Consider the following 9754-nt stretch of genomic DNA (forward strand, 5'->3'; position numbering starts at 1 on the left):
AGAAACCTTTCCCCATCTCCTTTCATCAGTCCTGCCAGACAGATTGGATACTACTCAGTGGAGATTGTACCTTCCCACAAGTCCCAGTCTCTACACATCTTCACCTGCATTTATTTTCCTCTACTTTCTTCATCTTTGCTGTTATTGTTGGTGTGAGATGATATCTCATTGTTGTTTTGATTTGCATCTCTCTAATGGCTAGTGATCGTGAACATTTCTTCATATGTTTGTTGGCTGCCTGGATCTCCTCCTTGGTGAAGTGTCTGTTCATGTCCTTTGCCCAGTTTTTAATTGGGTTATTTGTCTTTTTCTTGTAGAGGTGTTGTAGTTTCCTATATATTTTAGAAATGATTCCTTCTTTGTCTGATGTGTCATTACAAAAGATTGTTTTCCCATTCTGTGGGTTCCCTTTTTACTCTTCTGGTGAAGTTTTTTGATGCACACAAGTTTTAAATTTTTAGTATGTCCCAATCATCATCTTCTCTGTTTGTGTAGTTTTCAAAATGTTTGGCAGTCTGTGTATTCCCTGAATTGGTGCTCTCACATTTGTCTCTATTTTTTCATTGATGGCCTTCATAATTTTGGGATTCACATTTAAGTCTTTAATCCATGTTGAAATGGATTTTGTGTAAGGTGTGAGGTGAAGGTCTTGTTTTAATCTCTTGCATATTGCTTTAGTTCTGCCAGCACCATTTGTTGAAGAGACTATCACCTCCCCATGTGATATATTTAGGTGTTTTGTCAAAAATCATTTGTCTGTTTGTGGATGGGTTAATTTCTGAATTCTAGACTCTGTTCCATTGATCAATGTATCTTTCATTATAACAGTATCAAGCTGTTTTGACCATTGTAGCTGTGTAATAAATTTTGAAGTCGGGAGTGAGAGGTTTCCAAGCTTGTTCTTCTTCTTAAGCAGTGCTTTGCTTATCCTGGGTCTCTTTCCTTTCCATATAAAGTTTGTAATTGTTTTTTCCCCATCTCTTTGAAGAATGTCATTGGAATCTGGATTGGAATTGCATTTTATGTGTAAATTGCTTTGGGCAGTATTGACATTTTCACAATGTTAAGTCTTTCTATACAGGAGCATGGTACATTCTTCCACTTCTGTACGTCTCTTTTAATAGTGTTTTGTAGTTTTCTTTATATAGGTTCTTTGTTTCTCTGGTTACATTTATTCTTAGATATTTCATCCTTTGGGTGGCTATTGTAAATGGTATTGCTCTCCTAATGTCCTTTTCAATGCTGTTGTTTTTTTTTTCTTTCTTTCTTTCAGGGTTTTATAAATATCTCCCCATTGCCTTCTTGCTTTCATGGTTTCTGCTGAGAGATCCGAGCTCAATCTGACTTGCTTGCCTTTGTATGTAACACTTCTCTTTTCCCTAGATGCTTTCAGGATGACTCCTTATCTTTGATTTTGGAGAGCTTGATTATGATGTTTCAGTGATTTTCTTTTGGAGTCTGTCTTTCCTGGGGTTTGCTGAGTTACTCGAATGTTTATCTTTTCACATTTCAGGATGTTAGTGAAATTTTCTTCTAGCAGTTCCTAAAATATTTCCTCTGTGGACTTGTGTGATTCTTCTTGTTCTGGAATGCCAATAATTCTTAAGTTATTCCTCTTCATGTTGTCCAACATGAATCTTAGACCTTCTTCAGATTTTTTTTATCCTTTTTTTCTGCTTGCTCTTCTGTCTTAGTGGTATTGAGAGATTTGTCTTCAAGCTCACTGGTTCTGCCTTCCATCTCTTCTATTCTATGCCTTTGCCCTTTCAGTGTATTGTCTATTTCTGATATTCTATTATTGATAATTCGGACCTCTTTCTGTAGGTTTTGAATTTTTTTAAATGCTGTATCTATCTTATTTGTTTGTTCATGTAGCGCTTTCCTGACTTCTTCCTTATTTTTCTCAACTTTATTGTAATGTGTTTTGAAACATTTTATAATCATTTTTCTGAATTCCTTCTCAGGCATTTCCAAGGCCTGCCCTCCTTCCAAAATGGAGTCCAGGTCTACTTCTAGGTCATTTGTCTCAGACATTTTATCTTGTTTCTGGACATGTGCTGATTTGGTCATCGGCTTTTGCTTCTTGGACATGCTTAGTGTTTATCTGTGGCCTTAATAGTTAATTGAGTGTGTGTTTTGGTATTTTTAATCCTTTCTGATTGCCTCCAGGCAGATGTGATCAGGATTTGGGCCTCCCTTTTCTTTCTTCTTATTGCTTAACTCAGAGTAACTTTCACAGGTATTGTCTGTCTCCTTGGTATATGGCAGTTGGTATTGGTTCTTGTCTGGATTTTGGTGTTTTATAGAGTGTGGTTGTAGCTTGACTATATGGCAGCAGTTGCTGTCTGTTCTTGGGTAATATATGGAGAGAAAGAGTCCCCCAAAGGTAAAAGGGGGAGTATAAAACAGCAAAACAGCAACAGCAAAAAACAAGAAAAGAAAAAACAAAAAACCACCACCAACAGAACAAAAAAAACAAAAAACTAGATTGGATACAGTAGTCTATAATCACAGAAAAGGGAGAGGAGGGAAAGAAGAAAAAAACAAAAACAAAAAACCTGTTCCCTAATATGAATATGACTTTAATATCGTCTTTCACTTCTTGCCTTCAAGGCCACCTGATAAATTTCCAGATTCCACTCTTGGTTGTTATGCTGTAACTTAGGATTTAATTTAATTTTTAGTCTGTTTTGTTTTTAAACTCTCTCTCCCTCTCCACACCCCTTGTTCTGGCCTTTTCCCTATTAAAAAAAACAGTTTGGGGCCAGCTCTTGGGCTGAGAGTATCTGCGCACATCTGTATCAGAATTAATGGTGGGGTGGGGGTGTGCCCACTCACTCAGCCACCCCCTCTAATCACCAGAATGGAGGTGAGCAAACATTGGGTGACCAATGAACAGATACCAAAAAAAAAAAAAAAAAATCAGAACAAAGTAAGACCAAGAAAGTGTATTGTCCATTTTGCTCCGAGGTTCCCAGGGCATTATTCTGTGGTGGGCCTGTTCCCCTGCTTGGTCTTGCTATTTAGTCTGCCCAAGTTGTTGGCTCCAGGCCACTGAGCCCAGCAAATTCAAAAGTATGTGATTTTTTACTTCAAGTTCCACTAGCTATAAGCCTTCAAACTTTAAAAATATTCCTACCTATGTGGTTTAGACTTTTAGTCTCCTAAACTGTGAGAGTACAAATTACTGTACTTTAAAGCCATCCACTTGTAACATTTCTATTATAGTAGGACTTGTTGTTGTTATGTGTCAATGAGTCAGTTTCAACTCAGAGCAACCCTGTATAGGGTGTCCAAGGAGCAGCTGGTAGATTTGAACTGCTGACATTGTGGTTTGTAGTCCAGTACTGATCATACAGAGCCACACCAGAACTGCTATTATTATAATGTTGTTGCTGTTCAGTGCCATTAAGTCAGTTCCGACTCATAGCAATGCTATAGGGTTTCTGAGGAACAGCTGGTGAGTTTGAACCCTAAGGTTCAAACCTACCATGTGGTCCAGTGCATTACCCTGCAGTGCCACACCAAGACTCAGATATATTATTATTATCATAATATTATAATAGGACTAAATGACTAACGAGCCCTGGTGACATAGGGAACTCAAGTGGCATAGTAGGTTATGCATTTGGCTGCTAACCCCAAAGTCAGCAGTGCTAATCTACCAGCTGTTCCATTGAAGAAAGGTGAGGCTTTGTGCTCCTGTAAAAATTTATAGCCTCAGACACCCTATATAGAATTTTATAACACTATCACCACCAGATACCTAAGTCATGTCATTTCTTCCCAACTTCAACTATAGATTCAACTCAACCCATGTAAAATTCAAGCATGTTTTATTTTAGATATCACCAAAATGTTTCTAAGGTTTCTATGTAAAAGCAAAAACTTAGAATAACCACCATAATGCTGATGTAGAACAAAAATTGGGTACTCACATTACCTGTTAGTTTTCTTTTGCTACTTTTAACAAATTACCACCAATTTTGTGATTTAAAATAACAAAAGAGGAAAGAGTAGAGGGTTATGTGTATATCATACTTTCCAATTTCTCTTACGAGTCACCAGCTTCTCTAATCATAGTCCTGTCTTTTAATAGCATTCATAATAAGATAACTGATCTATAAGTATTATAATTATAATCTATAAGTTTTATAATGATAAAAAAATGTGGCTTTTTAAAAGCTCTTTTAAGTATAATGAATTTAAGTATGATCACCCATTTCTACTGACTTTCTGTGTTATCCTGTTGCTGTTGAGGCAATTCCAATTCATAGCAACCCTGTAGGACAGACTAGAACACTCCCACATGGGGTTGGAGTCCTGGTGTGGTACTGTAGGATTAACATGGACCATAAGGTCAGTTTTAACAGCAAGGCCAGCAGTTTAAACTCACTAGTCACTTCTCAGAAACCCTGTATTGGGTCACTATGAGTCAGAACCCACTCAATTGCATTTAACAACAAAAATCTTTATGGAAACGGACTACTGTAGAACGGTTGGTAAGTTCAAACCACATCCATTTGGCTAACAGCAAAGCACTTAACAACAGCACCATGGGCTCCTTGGATTACAATGTAGTATATTACTTTTTTTTTTTTTTTTAATTATCTGTATCCCAGATATCACAAATCTCTAGTACTGGTTATTTTCTCACTGACTATTTGGTGTAGTTTTAATTAAATACACAGTTAATATTATAAAATTAAGAACTTTAATTTTCATGAGACAGTAAGAAGAAAATATTATTTTCCATTAAACAAATTAGATATATTTATTATTATATGTTCCTCTCTATTTATAAATATTTTTGTAAGATAGCCACAACATTATATTGTAATAATAGTAAGAGGAATGATCACTTAATAGATCCTTCTGTTTTACAGAAGATCATATTTCAAAATTAATAGCTCAATAATATTTAATATTCTTCTGTGTTCACAATTGAGTCACTTCTACTATTGAAAAATAATTCCTAGTATATTTGCCAAAATAGACAAAATTACAAAATGCAATTACTTTACTTAGTAATTTAAAATTACTATTTTTAAATCCCATGCAGACATTTTATGAAGATCTTCTTTTATATGTTTTCTTCTCAATTTACCATATATTAATAAATATGGTGGTGGCATGCCGTGGAGTTGATTCCAACTCATAATGACCCTGCAAAGGGTTTCTGAGTCTGTAAATCTTTATGGGAGCAGAAAGCCACATCTTTCTCCTGGGAATCAGCTGGTATCTTTGAACTGTTGACTTTGAGGTTAGCAGCCTGACTCATGATCAATATGTTACCAGAGTATCATAACATTAACACACATTTATGTATTTTATCACTGATTTCTTAACACTTTTTAGATACCCTTACTAATATTATTTTGATATAGGAAATAGGAATCCTGGTACGGTACTGTAGGATAAGTTCTGGACTGCTAACCACAAGGTTGGTGGTTCAAACCCACCAGCAGTTCCTTGGAAACCCTAAATAGGGCTGCTATGAGTTGTAACTGACTCCATAGCACTTAATAACAACTATGATTCACAGGATCCTGATGTAGCACTGTCGTGTAAGCACTATATTGCTAATCAAAAGGTTTGCAGTTCAAATCCATCAGCTGCTCCTCGGAAACCAAATATAGGGTTGCTATTAATCCGAAAGACTCAAAGGCACTTAACAACATTGTTCACAGATGCTGATAATCATAGCCCACCCAGTTGATGCCTGTTGAAAATTTGAAGAAAATATGTGGCCTTAGGAAAGAAATAATAGTATGTTAACAGGCTATTTTAAGAAGATCTTTCTCATATGTCATGATTTTTTATGTTATTTAAATCCTGTGTTGGAACCATGCTTAAAAAGTGAATGACTCCCAGGCTTGGCATTAAACATACTATCTTTGCTTCCTCTCTTTATCCTGTTTTCTTATATTGAAATTATTAGTTTCTACTTCACTAATTAGGTTATAAATCAGACTGCAAACCTCAAGATAAGCAGTTGGAAACTACCAGCTGTTCCACAGGAGAAAGATGAGGCTTTCTGCTCCCGTAAAGATTTATAGCCTCAGAAAACCCTGTACAGGGTCGCTAGGAGTCGGGACTGACTCCACGGTACATAACTGCCACCACCACTACTTTACTAATTAAGTGTGTTAAGGAAAACAGTTAATGTTAGAAATCAAGAGTTCTAGTTCTAAGGCACCTTCTTCCTCTAATTCTGATCCTACTTCCCCCACAACTATAATAAAAAGGAAAACTATACAATGCATGCCTCTCCTTGGTTTTTTACAATCCAGATCTGGTTTTATTGTTTCATTTAATTTTTTGTTGTTCTTTGCTGTTGTTTATGCTGTGGATGTTCACAGAAGAACATATACCAATTTAATAATGTCTTGTAAAACTCAGTGACGTTGATTAGATTCTTAAAGTTGTGCAAGCTTTCTAATACCTTCTTTCCAAATTATTCATTCCTTATTAACATAAATTCACTGCCTTCTAAGCTTAACTCTCTGTCCCGTTCCAACATGCTCTCATAATAAATAATAAGGAATCAAAATGGTGATTCAATAACAAAAATGTTATTGAAGATGGCCTTAAAAATCATAGAATCTACCCAAGATATGGTTGTTGTTGTTGTTAAGTGCCGTCGAGTCGGTTCCGACCCATAGTGACCCTGTACAGGGTTTCCGAGGGTGTAAATCTTTACGGGAGTAGAAAGCCTCATCTTTCTCCCGCAGAGCAGCTGGTAGTTTCGAACCGCTGACCTTAAGGTTCGCAGCCCAATTCGTAACCACTACGCTACCAGAGCTCCTTGGTAACTATTAATTATTAGTTTATCATGACAACACAAACATATCATTTCTAACTGAGAATCCATCATCATATCTTACTACCCATAAGCTATATTAAGACTTGTTGTTGTTGACACGTGCCATTGATTCAGCTCAGACTCATAACCACCTTGTATAGCGTTTCCAAGGAACAGGATCAGCTGGCGAACTTGAACCACCGACTTTGCGGTTCAAACTGAACTTGCAGGCCAGTGCATTAACCCACAGGATCCTGATGTAGCATTGTCGTGTAAGCACTATATTGCTAATCAAAAGGTTTGCAGTTCAAATCCATCAGCTGCTCCTCGGAAACCAAATATAGGGTTGCTATGAATCGGAACAGACTCATGTATATATCCACCTCTCTATCTATCTATCCATCTCTATGGAGTTAGTGTTGTTAAGTGCTGTTGTACTCAACATTTGACTCATAGTTACCCTGGTAGGTTTGAACCACCAAATCTTTGGTTAGCTGTCCAGCACTTATCCTGCAGTGCTATATCAGGACTCCATATATGCATATATATATGCAAGAGGACTTTAGAAAATTCTTGGAAAATTGTATTAAAAGATAATGGAACTTTCCATGTTTTTAAGTCCCCTCCTATATAGAGAGACAGAGACTGTACATAAATATATATTTCCTACTCTCCCTTTTAGAGTACTGGTGTGATGTGCTGGACTGCAAAGTTGGTTTGAACTGGAAGGTTGGCAGTTCAAGCTCACTTAATCACTCCTCAGAAACCCTATACAGGGTCACTACAGCACTTAACAACTCTCACTTTTATGTCTTGAGTTTTCTCTATGTACTTAAAAAAATAGTTGAGTTACTGTATACCACCAAATATATGCATGTTATTGTAGAATTGATAATTAAAGATTCGTAGATTAATACTTTTCATTGCTAAAAGATAGCATTCCTAGAGAATATGTTTTTTCTTCTTTTTTATACTGACTCTGGAAATTATTAGAACTAAATCTCCACGACAGTTCATGGTCTTCAGCTCAGTAACTACTTAGATGAGTAATAAGCCTTAGATATCACTCACTAATATTTCATCCTTAGTAAATAGCCAGATGACTCTGCTTCTATAAAAGAACTATTTATATTTAGGCCTTTCTTGTAGTTTAAAGGAAAGTAATATTTTGTCAAAAACATAATGCTGCTACTTAACAAGTCCTATGTAATAAGGTAAGGGACTCTGATAGTGCAGTGGTTATGAGTTGGGCTGTTAATCTCATGGTCAGCAGTTCAAAACTACCAACAGTTTTATGGGAGAAAGATGAGGCTTTCTGGTCCCGTAGAGATTTACAGACTCAGAAACCCTATACAGGGCTGCTGTGAGTTGGAACTGACTCCATGGCACACAATCACCACAACCAAGATGTAATGCTTTATGTCAGGGAAGGGTTATCAGCTAGGCTGCTTGACCAGTCTTATAAGAAGCAAAGATTTTGATAATGGGTGTTTTTGTTCTGCTTTCTGGGAATGTTTCAGGATTTATCATACTGAAACATGCCTAGCTGGCATCTGTCAATCATTCAGAGATTTAAAATAAACTGTAAGCTAGAGTCTGAATAAAATAATGTATTGAAAAACTTAAATTTCTAGTGATGGAATAGCAATGAGAAGACTTATAAAATAGTGAGAGGTGGTTCCTCAGGGAAAGCCATTTGTGGAAAATCTGAGACAGGGAAGCCATCCATCAGAAAGTTGAAAGTAACCTTTATATTCCCTTCTTGCACTACTGATTTCAATCTTAGAGTAGTTCAAAAATAGAGTGATAAGCAAAGAATAGAAAATGATCAGTATTCAGAGAAGAGAGAGGCAAAGAGGAAAACAGGAATCCTGGGAAATACATGTAAAACTTCAATTTTTATACATCAAAATCAAATTAGACATTTATCTTACTTTTAAAGAAATTATCATTTTATAATTTCTTGGGTGATAGACAAGCAGACAGGCCTATGGATAGATAGATGCTGTTGAGTCTATGCTAACTCATGGTGACCTTAGGTACAACAGGACGAAATGTTTCTTGGCATATCCAAATCCATCATAGCATCTATTGTGTCAAGTCATCTAAATGAGAGTCAACCCTCATGCTCACTAACCTGACCAAACCTGATGTCATCATCCTGCTGAGGTATCATATAAAGTGAGTCATATACTGTTTTCTTGTGATCCATACAGTTTTCATTGACCACATTTTAGAAGTAGATCACCAGGCCTTTCGCTCTATTAAGTCTAGGTCTGGAAGCTCTTCTGAAACCTCCTCACCATAGATGACCATACTTGAATCTGAAATGCGTGTGGCTTAGGTTACAGCATCACAGCAACCTACAAACCACCACAGTACAATAAACTGCCAGATGGCTGGTAGCTTGGTTAATTAGAAACAAAACACCCACCTCTTCTAAACACTTTGCTTAGCTGTTAAGGATTGAACCATGTCCTCTTGATGGATATGCTGAAGTCCTGACCTGACCTCTGGATCTGTTAATGTGACCCTGTTTGGAAGTAGGGTGTTTGAAAATGGCTTCAGTTGGGTTAATATACTAAGAGAGTGTGGGTTATGCTAGGATAGAGGGCATTCTAATTCTGTACAGCTGGTGTCTTTACACAAGAGAAGAAGATACACAGAGACAGGGAAACAGAGGAAGAAAGAACATCTTCAACTTGAAGAGCGACAGAACTGGTTTTTCCACAAAACTCCAGAAGCAGGCATCATCACTGACACCCTACTCTTGGACTTCTAGCCTACAAAACAGTGGAACAATGCTCTTTTTATAAACTGCAATTTTTTGATATTTCATTATGGCAGCCCTAGGAAATCAATATAATGGCCTGGGGTATTAAAGATATGTGTATTCTACATTTTTATTTTTCAGACTTTTTCCAAGCTTGTGAATGTCTATATTCTCTA

Source organism: Chrysochloris asiatica, unplaced genomic scaffold (genome assembly GCF_000296735.1).
Source record: "Chrysochloris asiatica unplaced genomic scaffold, ChrAsi1.0 scaffold00017, whole genome shotgun sequence".
Classification (NCBI taxonomy): Eukaryota; Metazoa; Chordata; class Mammalia; order Afrosoricida; family Chrysochloridae; genus Chrysochloris; species Chrysochloris asiatica.